Source organism: Apis florea, unplaced genomic scaffold (genome assembly GCF_048593485.1).
Source record: "Apis florea isolate Af1SG1 unplaced genomic scaffold, ASM4859348v1 contig_1794_pilon, whole genome shotgun sequence".
Classification (NCBI taxonomy): Eukaryota; Metazoa; Arthropoda; class Insecta; order Hymenoptera; family Apidae; genus Apis; species Apis florea.
In genome coordinates this window covers 1,948,595-1,968,154 of record NW_028256482.1, presented here as the reverse complement: position 1 = coordinate 1,968,154, position 19,560 = coordinate 1,948,595, and the positions used below count along the sequence as shown (strand labels likewise).

General features: G+C 24.0%; 1 protein-coding gene across 2 annotated transcripts in view; it reads left to right on the top strand.

Annotated features, from left to right (window-relative positions):
• Positions 1-13,946: 13,946 nt before the first annotated feature.
• Positions 13,947-19,560, top strand: part of LOC100870668 (sphingomyelin phosphodiesterase) — a 38,689-nt gene continuing 33,075 nt past the window's right edge. For both annotated transcript variants that reach the window (XM_086912614.1, XM_003695019.4), the window contains exon 1: positions 13,947-14,302. The gene's annotated coding sequence lies outside the window, so the exon portion shown is untranslated. The remainder of the gene's footprint in view (positions 14,303-19,560) is intronic.

Below are 19,560 nucleotides of genomic sequence, written 5' to 3'. Positions count from 1 at the left end.
TACATGATAATACTGATAATATATAATTAAAAATATTAAGTATTTAAGCTTATTTAGTACCATATAAAATAAAACATATTTCGATATTTTGTTGAATTTGAATGAAAGTTTTAAAATATTATAAAATTAACATATTTATGAAACATGTTTGAAGAGTTGATTCTAAATAAGCTGTAATTGTAAAAAAAATGTATGCAAAGAAATTTCATTACTATTTGATTTTTATTTATTTTATATTATTATATAAGATATTATTGAATAAATAAAATGAAAGTAATACAAAGAACAACAAAAAGAAAAAGCAAAAAAAAATTGATTAAATTATTAATTTAACTTAAGTTTAGCAAAAAAAATTTTCTCGAATATTGTAGGATATTTCTATTTTTTAATACTTTATAAAAATATACATTCTATATCCCCTTTATTACTAAAAATAACTCAAATGGCTCAAAAATAGTTAAAATAAACTTTTTTTTTTATTTTTTATCAATGAAGAAATTCAATTTCATATAAGCATTATTATTATTTATAATAATATTCCATTTTAAAGGTAATTTTGTAATACTACTTTGATAAAAGTTTTTATCTTTTGATAGAAAAAAATTTTATATGAAAGTTTTAACTTCTTTATTAATATTAATTTTATTATTAAAATTTTTTCCCTTATAACATGTAACGATCAAAATAGATAATAATCAGATGATGCTATATTCTGGAAAGTACAGATAATTTCTATCTATTTGGTTTTTCTATTTTTTAAATTTAACAAATAATTAATATATATTTGATTATGTGGACGATTTCTTTCGCTAGGTTTTTAGGCTGATTGTAACAGTTGTTTCTTTTATTGAAACATTAATTAAGTCAATATGCTGTGTAATACATTATTACTTTTGCAATGTAGATTTTTGTTTTATAACATAATTATTCTCGATACGAATTTTGAATTCATATGAAGATAAATGTTCTTCCTTTTGATATTTCTAAGGTAAATATTTTAAATATTCTGTCATTAGGATATATCTATGTATGGTTGCTTATTTCGATGTAAATATTGCTTCCTCCAATCATTCTCACCCACATAAAATGCTTTCCATATTCTCTCTTCTTCACTTTCACCTATGCTTTTAAACAATATTTTGCATAAATATAGTTAGACGAATGTTACTGAATAGATACGAGTGAAATTGAACACTTTTGGTTAATCAGTTTTGACATTTGCTTTGCTCTTAACGATGTACACATCTTTATCTTGCTAATAAATTATCATTCATTTCAAATTAAAATTTAAAATCACTAATGTTCTTAAGTAGTTCTTCCTTGATTTTCCTTCATATATGTACTGATAGTAGTCTATTTTAAATGATTTCTATAATTCTCATGATTTCTATAAATAGCAGAAATAAGAAAATATTTCAGAAAGCGTAATAATATTATGGGAAATGTACCATGATAATTATTTGGCCTTATACTAATGCTAGAAAACATGTTACATTTAAATTTGTAAATGAAATATATATTTTTTTATTGCATATTCTTTTAGCCTTCATTGAAATATATTCAAAACACTGTCCATACATATATATTTTTTACAAATCATTATTAAGTTATTAATTTTTAATGTTTACTTGACGACAGTATTAGTTTTGTTTATACATATATATATATTGTAATAATATGTATGTGTATTGATATTATATATTGTATTAATACTAAATTGCCATTGAAAATTATTTTGTAATATCTATTTTGTAACGTTTATTTTGTAACATTATGAGTAAAGGTTTTTTGATCTGTGCCTTAAAGAATCTAATTTGCATAAATGTTATTTGTCAATGAATAAAATTTATTAAAAATATCTTGTTGACTTCTTTGTTGGATTTTTATACGAATGTCATATTACTTATTTTATGATTTCTTGGAAATGTTGACACAATGACGAAGATACAATTGATTCTCTTTTAATATTCATGCCGCTGATAATATTAAACGGAATTTACATTAATTCAATCGCTGGATCAATGTATTATTCCAATAATTTGAAAATCAATCGATGTTTACATTACATTTCAATCTTTTTTAAATTATTGTGAAAATGACATTACGATAGCGATGGATTTATGCAAAAAAAAAAAAAGAAAAAAAAACATTTGTATATTTTATTGTATACGCTTCAGTGAACAGTGGTATAAGTCATCAATTCCTTTGAAATATTTAGGTTATGTTTGACATCTTGAAGTAGCATCCTCGACTATTGCGCTTCGTGTTTGTGATTTCCTTGAACTCTCGTCATGCTTATGGAAAATTATATGCGTGTACAAACATTCGATCATATGTTGGAAAATCTTTTTATTCATTATTTGATTATATTAGAGAAAGTTCTGTTAAATGTCTATTTTTTGACGAGAATTGTTTTGTGATGACACTGCAAAATTTACTATTGTTAATAATATTGACGATATTTGTTTATTTTTGTTGTGTTTAAATTGCAATATTATTCAAACACTAATTATTTGGCAATCTTATTTAAATAAAAAAAAGATATAGAAAATAAAGAATAGAAATTTTTTTACTAATATTATTTTCTAATGTTCTATTAATCTACTGACATTATATTTTAAGAATTTAGAATTTGAGTTATTATTGAAGTTATTATTTAAAATTATTTTTATTATTATTTTTTCTTCAAATCTGAAATCTGAAATGCTAAAACTAAAAGGAAAGATGAAATTTACAGCATAACATTTTTTCAGAAGCAATAATATTACTGACGCCATTCTTCCTTTTCTGTCTCTTAACTCTTTTTGCTTCTTTTATTCCTATTTTGATCACGGTCACTTTAAAATACGTTTTTCCATCTTATCCTTCTTCCAATCTTCTCATTTCTTAATTTCCTCCATCAACGATCTCTACTCTCCTTTTCCATTTTTCCCTTTTTCTCTAGTTTTTATTGCTTTCATCTCTTCTCTTTTCTTCTCTTGTAATCCAATAATGAAATTGAATTTATATTTCTTAATTTATTTTTGTTAGAGAGAGTTTCTGATCAATATCAACATTGTTTTGTCTCAGAAATAAATTAAATTCTAGTAGCTTTCCAACAAGCATTTCATAACATGATGCTGAAATTAGAAAGAGAGCCAATCATTTATGAAAAAATGAGCCAGGCAGCTTTCCATGAAAACTTTTATTTTGTTAAAAAGAGAACGACACGCAGCCAGCTTGAGTTTTAAGAATTTAAAAACTGATAATGCTTTTTTTAGCGAAAGAAACAATGTTTTTAAATAGGCTATTTGTGTCATTAATGTCAAAATCAGACAGAAGTTATATTTGCAAGTCAGGGACAGTGGTGACAGTTCGCTTTATTCCTCTCAAGATCTCGTATACGTTCTTGATATATTGATATCCTTGAAGACATTATCATAAATATCTATAAAGGTTCTGGCAATAGGAATAATATATTCATTGATACGATCTTCAGAAGTTTTACACTTTTTTCTAATATATGCCAACAACCTTGGACATTCACTGAAATTTGCCGCCACCACATTGGCTACTTTATTCATAGGATAGTTTGCTGCACGTTCTCGTAGGATGTGCTTGTCCACATTTGACACACTTCGGGCTCTTAAAAGAATTGCTGCAAAATTATAATGATTAATTATAATTGTGTAACACTCCAAACAGAAAATCTGGAAAAAATATAATTTTATAAACGGAATTATTTCCAGTTGATTTGAGAGGAATTTAAATTTATTTTTTTCAATTCGTCGGTTTTATTTAATTATCTCAGGATTGATGTTTGGAAAACTTTTAAAACCACGAAAACTAATTTTTTATTAGATAATGGATGGAATTCGATTTCTGTCTTGATGAAAGATTCTTTATTCTCAAAATGGAGATGAATCTAAGTTCGCGAATTTAAGATGAATATGTTTGCCAATTGATGATTCTAATTCTTTGCTAAAATTTACTATATTTTTAGCAGCAATTTTGATATAGATTGGTCAAACTGATTTTGGAGATTTGTTTGTATTAATAGAACTACTTGCATTATTAGTGTCTATAAGTCCATTTTTATTGATATAATTATTGTTATTATTATTACTGGTAGAAATATCAGAATTATACTTGGAGACGACATCAATATTGAAAATACTGAGTTTATTGCTAATAGGTACATTGTCAGAAACTGTGGAACTTGGACATTATGAAGAGCAATATCAGTGTTTTTTTCGAGTTATTCATTTTTGTGGAGAAATCAATCAATCCTAAGATTATCAAATTTAATCAATGAATCATTTTCTGTGGTGGGATCTGACAATGAAGTCAGTGATGGCAAAACAACTTCAATCTCTTGTTAAAGATTACAATCTTCAGATTTCTCAGTATTTAGATAAACGCCAGAAAAACATTTGCCTGATCTTACTGTTTCCCTGGAACTAAAGTCTGGAAGAGAGATAAAGAGTTTGTGGTAAATCAGGAGAAAATCACTCGAGCATAGCACTTCCAACGACTTTGTATCGCACCTTCTGATGCAATTCTTCCAATTTTTTAATTTCCTCCTCAATTATTTAGCTCTAATTATTGCTTTATACATAAAAGACTAAAAATTATATTTATTAATTTCATTACATAGTTATTTTCTAGATTATAAGAAGTTGAAGAATTATTATATACATTTTGGTTTTTGTATTGATGTATGATATTCATCAGTCTGTTGATTTTTTTTCTTTGTTTTTAATATACGATGAATAAAAATGTGAACAAAACTGTTGCTAATTCGAGAGATGTAATAAGAAAGAACTGAGATCTTAGCACTGATCTTTCGCAAGGAATAATACGTAAGCAATAATAATACACAGTGTATCATGTAATGGTATTACGATAACAAGATACGAACATGTAATAAGTGAATATTTAGTTTTATTTAGCTGTTGCTTAATTAATGATACAGAATATATTCTTTATATGATACCAAACGATTTCTTTTATATCAGAAACCAATTGTAATTTCTACTGCAATATAACTTATGTTTTTTTGCGGACAATTATGATTTATTTGTTACCATGGTTTGCACTTTTCTATTTTCTATCATCTTTCATTTTTTATTGTACTATTTTGAAAATATATTATTTTATCTTTTATATTTTTTTTTGTGTACGATATGTGCATCACAATTCTTTTTCATGATCTTATCTATTACTAGTCAATATTATTGTGATCGATGTTTATAGTATTGTTATCTTCTCAAAAATATAATATGCGCTCTTTATGATTGCACATTTTTTTTGAAATTAATTTTTTTTTAAATGTTCAATGTCAATATTCAGTGATTTTTTCATTTATTATTATCATTGAAAAAATAACAGAAGTTAGCTAAGTGTATCTTGATGATGGTTGTTTTAATAATGTATCTCTTCATCTCTTATAGAAGATTATATTTTATCGAAGATATTTTATATCGATGGCATTTCTTCGCATATATAGATTGATATACCATATATTTTTTCTTTCTTTTTATTAACGTTATATAAAAGATTTATCAGTTTTCGAGCACGATACGTTATTCTCTCTATCACTAAAGATGGCTCAATTCTCCGACAAATTTCTGTGAGAAGAATATGTGTTACAATATCACTATATTATTCACTGTGTTAGGCAAAGATCACGTGATTAAGCTTCCAATAAACCGTTGTATCATGTCACGTGATGCTTCTACCTAGAGGGGATAATATGACATCACGTGTTCTTCTGAACTTTAAAATTTAGTAGTGAAAACAGCACGTAGAGTTACATACTAGAATAGAAAGAAAGATTGAAATCTTTTTATATTATGAACAATAATAGCTTAGAATGTTATAAATAATAAAAATTGTTTTCCTGAATGTTATCAAAAAGTTTGAACAAGTCTCGAAATCTTTTTAGATAGTTTGCTATTTCATGATTCATAGTGTATGCATTTCTCGTGATAATTAATATAGTGCATGTTAGGAAGAAAAATGTTTTACGGAAAATGGAAAATTTGAAGAAATATGAATGTTATATGAATTTATTAATAGTAACATTAATACAAAATCGCATTTTGCCTATCATTTATATATCCATATAAATGATGGATCAGATGCAAATTGGCCAGACAATACAATAATAACTATTATATATTATTAAAACATGTACAGTGACAAAGTAGTAACAAAAATTTCTTTTTATTCTTTGGATCCAAAGAGAATCCAAAAAATAAAAAGATACATTATCTTCTTCATGATAGTTGAGCCTAGACTTGACTTTAATCTTATTAATCTTGATCTTATTAAACCATATAATTCTTTTCAATTTCAATCGTCAATAATCCAAATGATGATCGATAAAACTTCAATTTATGTTTTTATGTCGTAAAAACATGTTTTTTAAACTTTATCTCGTGGCATAGAAATTTTCTGTTTCAATTGTCAATGATTGCCAACGCATTATTGATTTTTCTAGTTTTTATTATTGTAACTAATTTTGGCGATGATATCCATTTAATTTTGGTGTCCTAATTTTTTTTGAATTTCTTTGAATATTGTTTCATATTTCACGAATTTCTTTATGTCTAACCTCTTTGACTTTGTCATATAATTTTTCTATTTGTGCTACATTTGTTTCATGATTAATAATTTATGCATATTTATGCAGATATATAGTACCATTTATGATTAAATAAATGTGTTTTCTGCAACAGATCTTTGAATTTTATTTCATTAATTTTTCGACCACTTGCAACTTTTGAAGTAATACGTAAATTAAATATTAACTTAATAATTCATATATATTTGCACTTTTTATGAGATTATTGAAAAATCTTTACTATTTATCCTTTATAATATCATATCCATGCTATATCTAAGAGTCTCATTTATTATTAACTTACTCTTAGATATTTATTTTTTGTATTTTATTATTTTCTCTTTTCCGCCATGTTTTCAAAGATAATCTTTTCAAAACATTTATTAATAATTAAAAAAATAAAGTTGATATTGGTATTAATTTTTAATATAAGAATAATATAATAAATTATATGATGAAATTATAATGGCAAGTGGATTGTGTTTTCTGCATTATTTCATTCTTTTAATTAAATATACTTGATTATTTAATTAAAATCTTTCATATCATTGATATTTTATCTAAAAAAAATGCAATAATAATATTAAATAATAATGAATAATATTTATATTAAAATATACTTATGGAACTAGAAAATCGTGAAGACCTTTCGTTTTCCAACCAGTTCTGGCCAATCTTAAAATATATTTCTGAACAATGTCGCTGTATCTTTTGTACATGTGAAAAGACAAATATATAAAGAAAAAAAAAAAAGAATCAAGGAAAATATTTGTTTTCATAACAAAAATAGCATTTTCATAATAAAAATGAAAAATATTCCAGTTACAAGAAATAAGTCTTTCTCGACCAATTGCTTATAATTCAATCGAAATTATATTATCACACGACGTAGGATTAAACGTGGGAAAATATTAGTATTGCAAGATAACATGTCAACAATAAAAGAAATTTTATTATATGATCGTGACAAATTTTTCGTGAAAATATCTCGAAAAAGGCTGGTTATATGCATCTGAAAATATTGAAAATTTTTTTATCTCTGTTATAATATATTAAAAAATCATCAAAAATCGGTTTAGATAATTACATTTTTCTCTTATTAATTATCTTATCTACTATCTTAACTACGACTGACTCTCCATCGTGCTGTATCTCTATAAATAAATCCATAAAAATAATTATACAATAAACTATAGAAGTGTCTGATAGTATTTCCTATTATAGATCTATAGAGGTATAAAAAAAAAACAAATAGAAACACGAACGATAGGAACGATAATTTACGCAATTGTAAGGATAGAATGACATATATATCTGAAATATTTGAAGATGATAAAAATTCCACAGAAAGATTAAAAGCAATAAATATTTTTATCATCTAAAATTTAATAATTCTAATTTATTTTTATAATAAATTTTTATAATTTAATTTATCCTAAAATTTAATACCTTAATCAATTCAATAATATTATAAACTACTATACACGTGTGATAAACAATCGTAAACAAATATTTCACATTACAAAGAAAACAATTTCATACAAAGTCACACATGTTTCACCGGCATTTGCGCAATATATCTTCATACGATTGTCCTTCAGACAGCCTCTCGATATCTATAACTTGATAAAACGCCATCATAGTGTCATACACATTCCATATGCTCAACAACAATAATTCGTTCACTCTGCTCAATTCGCGATACTTTTTCAACGGAATTGGACATAGCATGGTGAATCGATGGGGCGGATGTTCACCGTGAAACTCTGTCGTGCACAATGGATCGAGATCCAAATGCCTTCTGGATAATGGCTCCGTCGATGTGTAATTCTCATTACTGATGTAGATTTGAATGTCACTTGTGCGATGAGTTGCAGTGAAGAACCAGTTCAAATTGAAGGACACGTGCGTCTGATTGTGACACTCCACTTCGGGAAATTGGACCCGATTCCATCGATCCGCACCGTATTGATCGAGTTCCTTGAAACGAGCATTGTTACCGCTCGCAATTTTACCATCGGGCGGGCTGAACTCGTCATCGGGAAAACCTTGAAATCCTTCCACGCTTTGCGGTTCGTATATGATTAATCCACAATTTTTATTTATCCTCAATTGACATAATTTAGCTCGGCTAAGCGGCTCGGAAACAAAGCCGTGGTAATTGTTTATCTGTTTAACAGGCTCGTGAAGAGAAACGTCGGCGATCTGGTAGAACGCGTAATTTTGTCCAATTATTGTCAAGGTGGACAAAAGGATGCCCGAACCTTTGGCAATGTAGAGAAGATTTTCTATAAATTCGTGACGAATGTGACAGTCGAAACGAAGAGTGTAATTATCAATGACATTTGTCGATCCTTTGTTCGAGCACACCAGATTCAACGAAGATCTTCGAATCGATTGATCCTCGGTGTAATCGCCGTTGGATAAATACACCTCCACTTTGTCGACTAACACCGTTTTCTCGTTAAACGTCCAAACGATATTCGTAGCAAAATGTGTGGCATTGTATTTTTTTATTTTCAGGTAAGATGGATTCCAACGTCCAACGTGATGCTCGTTTAATACATCGTACAACGAGTTTCCAGCACTGGCGATTTCTCCATCTCTGGGTCCATTTTCCAAGAAATCCGGTGATCCAACGATCGTGCCGACATCTTTACTAGATTCAAATATGTCACAATCAAAATTAATGGCTAGGAAACAATTGTAAGCACGACTGGATGGTTTCGATAAAATAGCAGTAATTTTCAAATTATTATTTTCTTGTAATTCATTGTTTCTGCTAATTGTTCTATGGAGCGCCGTACAATAATTAAAATCGAACAAATTGGTAAAAGTCATTGATATTAGTAACGATGTTAATAACATTTCTTTCTTTTTTTTTTTAATTGCACTTCACTCGACTTATCAAACCGACTTTTCTCGAATCGAAATAATTACTGACTTAAAGTTATAAACTAGAGAGTATATATATCATTACGTAAATCTCAAAGTAAACTGAGGAATCAATGTAACAAGTATCGTCACACCTATATATTACTCGCATATTGTGAAACAGTAGATTATCTTATCTGAAAAAATTAATATGCAATATAATAATAAAGTAAATGGTTAGGAACGATGTTTTGAAACGTCTAGTATTAAACAATGTATTATTAAGAAATAATAATCTCTTATAATCCTGCTTTTTTATTTATGCTTTGATTATTTTGATCAAGTGTTGCAATAATCGAAGAAAAGCATTAATTCATAATGTACGATTTGATCAAAGCTTAAAATTTTCTTTCGAATTACTTTTGTCGAATATACTGCGAAAAAGATACTGCAATCGCTGCAATCCGTATAAAAAGTTTTAATATAATTAGTCACTGCATTTGTATCGATTTGGACTTTTGATCATATGATATGATTGAGTAATTAAATAAAAATGTATGCGAGTCGTCAAATATGAAAAATGTTACTATCGGTACTCTTGACTGATCAAAGTAACAATCGTTGAAGAAAGACATCTATTATCGTGGGACTCCCAGTGATTCAGTTTCAACTTAACAATGTTAAATTTCGTTGAGATAATTGTGGCTCATTGATGAGAAGTAAATGCTTTGCTTTGATGTTGAAGTGTTTGCGGGCAATAGTCAATGATTGAAGTGATTGAATTTGTTTTCTTTTTGCGTCATGCATCTCGTTCGTTGGCTCATTGCTGCATCCCTAATTGGTGATTTTTTTTGAAAAACCAATTAAAAAACGTATTGACAGGATCATGTTTTGCAATGTCGAACGCTCTTAATGGAAGGGATGAAGTGAATAAAAGCTAAATCTTATTCTTTTGTATAAGGGTTGTGGCCAAGAATGACAAATTGCGACTTATCCTTCAGAGTGTCTGGTTTATAACACATCTGCGGCATTGAGTGTAGAAACTGAGAAATCTTGGGACACCTTGTTTACTGTTAAAAACTTTCTAAAAACTTTCACTCAAAATCTTATATTCGTGTTATAAACCAACCCTCGTGTGATTCGTTAGGGTTCGAGTGACCTGGTATGCGATGTAACAGTGGTAATAACTTGAAAATATTGAAATAATAGACTAAAATAAAAGACGAAACTAATAAATTTGTAATAATATAATAATATAAATATTTATCTAGTAAATTGCGATAATTATAAAATTAAAAATTTTGTTATAAAACTTAAAAGTAGAAATTGAATCTAATGATTCTATTTTGATAAAAATTTTAATTTTTTACAAACTGTCTTAACTTCTTAGTTATTAATAATTAATAAATAATTAAAATATAGGAAATAAAATAAATAATAGTTATTTCTTTGTACGATGGACGATCACTTTATTTTATTAAGTAATTAATTTTAATATATAGAGAAAATGAATAAAAAAAAAAAAGAAAGAGACTATCAACACATCCATTTAAATTATAATTACGAACAAATATTAACTTTAATTTCATGAAAGATTATCTATTGTATTTCTAATCCTTTTATTTCGTCATTTTTTTTTCATATTATATAAATTTTTAAAATATTTTCTCTTTCTCTTTTTTTAATATTTAATTGTTTTATTGTCATTTTTCATTAAGTTTAAAGCCTAAAACTACATACTAACATAAACACAATATTGTTCAGATTTTTGTTTTTCTTGTTTTTTTCTTTTTCTATGTTTTTCTCCGTCTCCTTTTTTTTGTATTGTCCACAATTACATAATCGCATACCTCACTTGTGACTGAAACTTTTAATGCTTGGAAATCTTGTTAGTATTTATGTTTCCATGTGACAATAAATTGTGACTTTTACCATCATAATAATAAATATATATCGTGACTTTTGGCATCGTGAAAATTAAATATTGCATTGTAATTGAATTTGATATCGCAATATGTAATATTGCGAAAACATGTCATGACTTCTACTATTATAATATAAAATATAAATAATATTTACACATATATTTATCATAAAATTAAATATACATAAATTTTTAGTAACATTTAACTATTTGCTTATATTTAACATTTATTTAAAAGTAAAGAAATTATATTTTACAAATACAAAATTTGATACATATTATTACACATTATTACAATTTTGTAGAAAATTAATGTTTTTTTTTTTGCTTTTATATCTAAAACTATTTGCTCGGTGATTTGGCATTGATGTTAGATTTTTGATTAACGATTCTGAAATATTTTCCCATAAGTCTTGAATATAAAATTTATTTTGTCAATATTGTGAATTAATAAATAATAAGTTATTTTCAGTTAATTCTATTTTATATGTACAAAAAATTTACTATTATTTACATTCTTTCTTTAAATTAAGAACGATGCTTTTAAAGTTATTTCGATATATTTATTCGAGTATGGCGACTATTGTATTATTGTAATGCTATTATTGTATTATTGCGATATATATGTGATTTTTCGTTCATAACTGAAAAAGTTACTTCAAAAAATTAAAATCACTTTAGGTATCGTTAATTGAGTCTTATCAACTATATTCTAATGAAATAGATGATAAAACTTACGTCACAAGCTATTAGTCTTATATTCTAACTATTATCTTGACAGATAAGTATATAATAGAGATAATTAGAACAAGATAATTTAAATAATAAATAAATAACTAGAATGTAAAATTAGTTTTAAGAAAATTAAAAGTACATTTTTCTGTATCGAGATTTCATTAATAACTTTTATCATCGCCTACAATTAAATTCTGAATATAATCGATTATATTCAGTAAGATTTTTTACTATCGAATACTAAAAACGAATAATAAAATATTTTGTAACTGGTACAATCAAAAAAATTTGATAAAATAAAATTTTTTATTTGAGCCTTCGTTTTATAAATCATTTATAATCATTATAATATTTTATAAATCATCAATTTATAAATCAACTTTGAATATTTTTCAAATTAAAATTAGCTATTTACCGATTGTTGAATACCGATATTTGAATAAATTGGTTAAATAAAATGGTTACTGTACATGTGAAAATAAAAAGATCAAATCTCAAATGAAAAAATTTTATTTTAAATATTCGATTTACTTTTTCAAAGAATTATATAGGTATCTATCACATTATTTACAAATTTGGAAACACGTTGAACTGATATTTTTAAATCTTTCATAGAAATGATTACTTTGAAATCAATTAAATCAAAATTTATTTTTAAAGATTATAAAAATATTTGAAATTTTTTAATGCATTTTTAATACAAATTTTAATTCATAATAATATAAAGTAATGATTTTCTTACAATGCAGATAATTTGAAGTAATAATATTTTTCTTTTTTCAATTTTAATTTAATTTATTATCATTAATTTAATTTATTTTGTATATAAAAATAGATAGATAATAGAATCATATTTTCTTTTAAAATAAAAGTCTTTTAAAAAGTCTTCTTTTAAAATAATATAGAAACAATTCTCTTAAGTAAATCTCAACAAATGTTAAACTTTAAAAATTACTGGCAGTAGTCATAATTAGACATAAGTAGATATAACTTTCACAATTATAATTCAGTGAATTCATAATCTTCAGAATAGTAATACCATATTTCACATATGAAATTTAATCTTTTGTCCTTTGTCTTCGCTATAATTCACATTGCAGAAAAGGTACACAGCATCCTTTTCAGTAGATTTTAAAATATTTCAAATTATATTTGTTTTTATATGTTTATTTTATGTTCCAAATTAATAATATGATAATAAAATCTAAAATTTTATGTTACATTTTATTTTTTTGCAAAATTGATACAAAACCATAAAAACAAAATTGATAAAATTAATGTACAAATGAATAGTTTAAATTTAGCTTAAGTTTATTCTAAAGTTTTGATATAATGATTGCAACAATTCAATATTTGAAGAAAATTTTTTAAATTGATGTTTTATTTCTCTGAACATTGAAAATATTAAAATTACGGTTTATCCACAAGTATCATTGGTTATAAAATCATTAAAAATTAAATAACATCAATTTTTCAAACCTCTCAATATTTCAAATTACGATATTTAAAATATATTGCGCTTCCTTTTCTTTGCACGAATATTATATTTAAATCGACGCCTTTTCCCAAAATATTTTATTTAATTATAAATTCATTTTTTTTATAACTTATTTTAAATTCAAATTATGTTAAATTCCATGTTTATTATGATCAAAACTTATGTTCTGTTACAGATCCAAACTCTTAAGTATATACTTTCATATAAATTTCTCCTATATAAAATATAAATTGTATCAGGAGTGGGGAATAGAAGTGGTGGGGGAACAAAACTGTAGAATATTACAGTGCAAACGCTATGCATTGCTCAGTGTACGCTGAGTCGTCACTGCGACCAGTTTGGTGATTGTATTTGTTTAGGATAAAATACACGTGTGTGTGAAAATAGCAGTGGGGGGGAGAAAGAGAAAAGAACTGTTTTTCGACCAATATCGTGTTGTGCAGTAAACACGTGTTCATACATCTTTTGTCCGTAATAATCTAGAAAACGTGCCAAACGTCCGGGTGGAATCTTGCAATGTTACAAAACTAATTTAATACGGAATACACGAAGTTGTTTGGGCCATTTTGTAAGCGTCGTTCAAATCGTTTTATTATCTTTTCAAACTTAGCACTTTCGAACGGTTCTTTATGCACCACGCAACACTCTACGTGCTTCGAAATTCGTAAGTACATGTATATCTGAATCTTTCTTTCGAATTTTTATTGTTGATTAATATCGAACAAAACAAATCTTTTCTTCAATTAGTGATTTATGATTAATATATTTATATTATACGTATATTAATATATGTATTATACGCAGAATTGTTTAAAATTCAAAATTATGTTTTAACTGTCTTTAGAAGCTGAAATTTTGAATATCATAAAAAGCATTTTTTTTTATTTTTTTTTATTTTTTATTTTGTATTTGCTTATAGGCATAAAAATGTAATAAAACATTATTTACAATATATGAAACAAAAAAATATATATGCAATTTTACATAAAATAAAATAATATCAAGATTTACGTATAATAATGATGTATTTTTATATTTAATTATTTATTTTACTGTTAAAATAATGTTTGTTTTCTATGTAATAAAAAATAATAATTAAAAAATATAATTTCTAATAGAAATGCTTATTCGTAGATAATTTTATTGTGAAAAAATATGTATCTTATATTGTATCTTTCAAATTTATACATCATATCTCAATTTTTAATATATTTACATGTTTAGTTTAAAAATATTTAATTTTGTTTTGTATTCATGTAATAACAATTTTTATCGCGTAAAATATATTAGTAAAAAATATTATAAAAGTTCCATTTTTCATATTTATTTATAAGCTAACAATTACAAAAACATTAACAATTGAGAGTTGATAATTTTTTTTTTAGATATAATTTCTTTTTTCGGATAATTTTCTCTTATAAATTTTTTAAATATTTCTTTTATTATTGTAATTATAATAAATATTATTTAAATTATATGAATATAACCATATCTCTTGCTGTTGAAAAAATTTCTATGAATGTATCGGAAAATATGTATCTATCAAATTCATATTTTTCTTATTACTAGATAGATTACTTATTATATTTATTTTAAATAATAATTATTTTTTAATGATTTGATAATTTATGAAATTTTTTCTTTTTTGTATTCAAATTTCCATAATTTGATGTAATATGATAAATTATACATTTATTTGCAAGAAATTTTGAATTCAAATGATTTAGCAAATTAATATATCTGAATTAAGTAATATGTATTCATCTTTAAAAATATAATTTTATATATTTGCGAATTTTAATTCTTTTAGATTTCAAAGTTTCTCTAAAATAATTCTAAAATTAATATCACTTTTTAAATTTTTTAAAATTTCAATAAACCATTTGGTTAATACTAATTCCATATTTTTCGATTTGTATTATGATTATGATGTATTAACGTTCGTGAAAATTTTATTAAAAATTTTATTAAATATAAAAATATTTTAATATTAATATAATATAATATTAATATTATTAAATAATATAATAATATAATATTAATGATATAAAAACATAATGCCATGAAGTTTAATTTTAAAATGTGTTACCAATTCCATCAAAGGTTGGGAATATTGATACATACAGACAAAATCAAAAGCTAAAAAAATGTAAAAGCAAATAACAATGAAACCTTAGAATTAGTAAGGATAGAATGCTTCTTATGCGAAAGGCTTCGCTTTGTAGAATTTTTTTAACCTGCGTTCACTGGAATAAGACGAAAGGCTTTCGAGATGTGCATTTTAATCGAATTAAATGCAATGTGTAAAGAGTTGGTGATGAAAATTCCATGGTCAGAAATTTCATAAGATCTTTTCTGTTTTGCAAATCAATTATCCTTGCGTCATCAAAATTGAATTGAGTAACGGGTTATGCCTTGGATCGTTTTACGATGATTTCGTATTTATAGCATTGTGTCAAAATTCTAGAATATGTAATTATCAAATATTTTTAATTCTAATATTAGAAAGAAACATTTCAAAAAATATAATATTTAGTAATTAATTTTAAGAACATGTTATATTTTATTAATATCTTTAAAAAATAATTAAAAGTTGTATAAATTGTTTATAATGTTAAAAATCTTTAGACAAATATTATTTAGACAAATCTATCAAAAATTATATGTCAAAATAAAAAAATGCAGAATATATGGAAAATATATATATAAAATATCTATAAAATTGGAAAATAATTGTACAATATTTTTTTATATTATGAATATAATTGATATATATTATTCTTATTATTATTTTTATTACATCTTGATTGAAATATTTTAAGATAAATTTTTATTTTTATATTTCGTTATTTCTTTTCTCTCTCTCTTTTTTTTTTATTTATTGTTCATTTATCTTTTCAATTGTTTTTCATGAACCAGTAATGTGGTGAAAAGAATTTAAAATATTTTTATTCTATTCTAATTAAAATTAGACTTTTATTAATATACAGTAATATCGAAATAATTATTATCGAAAGATATCATTTTCTTGCATTTCATTAATTGATTATAATTGCAAAAATCGCAAATGAATATTATTTACGCTTTAACATCATATAATCTTTATATACTCATTCATATGAAATGCATTGAATCTAATTCTTCTTAGATTTTAAACAAATACAATTTATTACAAAATATATAAAAATATATATAAAAATCATTAAACTTCTCATCAAAGATGATTTCTTTTTATGCTTTTGTTTAGTGTTTCTATGAATGATATCTATGAAAAAGGTAAAGACAGCAGTTTTCCATCTTTTTATGTTCTCCTATTTTATTTTCGGACAAGAAATTTGAGGTTAGGTTAGGATTATATTCAATGCGCCATTAAAAACCGCGTTCCCTATGACGAATAAATTTTTAAAAAATGCAGAAAACGATTGTAAAAATAATGAAAATTGAATGTAATTCAAAATGTCTGTGCACATCAACAACTTCTACTGAATACGTATGCGAAAGGAAAGTTGGATATATGGAAAACTTCTTTTTTAGCTTTTATTTCGTGGAAAAGTTCGTTACGATATTGTATAGAAAAATAGAAAATCCGCATGACGCCTTACTACATTTATACCATCTGCATTGAATGTGTTAAAAATCGTGAGGCAAGGAAATAATGTAATATTTTTATCATTCAATGTCATAAGAAAAACTAAAAATAGAAACATTTATATATCTTATAATCTTTATTTTATATCCTTTATAAAATATCTCATTTTAAATACGTATACGAAACTTTTTGTTAAAAATATTATAATATTATAATAATAATTTAAAAAATATCATAATTTATATTTTAATATTAGGTATATAAATAAATTGACAAAAGAAATGCAATGTTATACTTACGTAATTGATTTCTTTATCGATTAATCATTAATTTTCTTGATGGAATAAATCAATCGTTAATTACTCAATGATTAATTATTCTAATCGTAAGCAATTAAGCAATCAATAAAAAATTTTAACGATATTAAAGAATCAAATATTTATTTTCTGTCATTAATCGTAATTAGCAGTGAAAGTGTTTTTTAATTGTATTGAATTGAATATTTATTTTAATCATTAATTTTTCCGACATCGCTTTCTATATTTCTGCGGTGAAATTTGTTTGGATGATTGGTGGACCAATTGATAATACACTTTTCCGATCATTTTCTTTTTTTTTTTTTATAATATGTATTAAATATATAAAATAATCATTATAATTATAATTTTTTAATATGAAAAGATATTCAAATACCATTTTATAATTTTTAAAATAATATATAATCTTTAAAATAAAATATACATAATACACATAAACATCATACTTGTTATTCATCTTAAATGAAAAATTTGATCGATTTAGCAAGTCTTATCGTATATGTAGAGGTTGCTCTCACACATATATATTTAATATATTTTTTATTCTGTTTATAATTTTGATGATTTTTCTTGACATCGCACCATTCGAAAAAAAAGAAAAACAAAACTATCAATTCGATGTATTTCATTATTCGATTTGACAACAATTGATATTGTTATTATTATTAAATATACATATGTAATAAATATGTAAAAAAGTTGTTATATAAGATATTTGTTTAATATAATATAATATATGTATATAAAATTACTTCAGTGAACTTTAATCATTTTCTTTAATCATAAATATAGATTTATAATTGATTCAGCAGAACTATACATACAGAAATTAATGATTATAATGAGATTATAATACTTCTGGAATATTTCTAGAGAGTCAATTCTAAAGGTCAATAAAGACAAAAGTTGGTGTAAGAAAATTGGTTAATTATTTATTAAGTAGTTTATAAGCAATTTAAGTTCACCTTAAATGAAATAAAACGAGAAATAAAATGAGACAGATTTATATCTATCATCTTCGTCGTTGTTTCATTTATTACAAATTTAAATTGCTTATATTTCGATAAATAATAAATAAATTTCAAATGCCATTTTTGTATATGCAATTTTTGTGTTTGTTTTAGCCTTTAGAATCAACTGAAGATATTCTGAAGAAAAGATATAACATATTTAACATTCTGTATATACATATATATTTCACTTTCTTTTCTAGTTATATCGTAGAAAATTGTAGGTACACTCTTGTCCATAAGTAATTAAATTTATTAATTTTAAATAGTAATCTATTTATTTATTATAATAGTAACAGTTAATGTTAATTTATAAATTTATATCTGTTGTAATATCATGATTATAAAATTCATAATATTTATTAATTTTATTAATAATTTTTTCGTTATGATTCTTTCTTTTATCTAATTGCAAATCATATAATCTTATAAAATTTAAAAAATGAGAATATTTATTATAATAAAATTTTTTTCTAATTAGAAAGAAATTAAAGAAATTTTATGCATAATAGAATAAAATCATGTAGCAAACTATCCATTACATATATAATAATAAATCATTGATCAAAAATATATTATTTTTTTTATTTTGATATAATAATATTTATTTTTTTCAATAATATTGGATATTACTATTACTATTTTGTATTTAATCGATTGAAGTAGATTTAAGAATTAAGATTATTAAAACACAATATTTCCACATTAATTAGTATTAATATGATATTATAATTATATTGTTCATATCTTGTAACATTATTTTATTTTTAAGTATCTGATGATTTAAAGAAATATACGAATATATATACAATGACACAAATATAATATTATTATAATTTATATTCTATTATATAATCTTGTGACAGATATATAGAAATATTTTCAGATATTGAAATTTTGACTTCGTAATATTCAAAGCAAACAAATTTTTTGAGCACACAAGTATTATAAAGTAACAAAGAAACAAAGAAATATATGTTTCGTCTCTTTTTTTTTTTTTTTAACA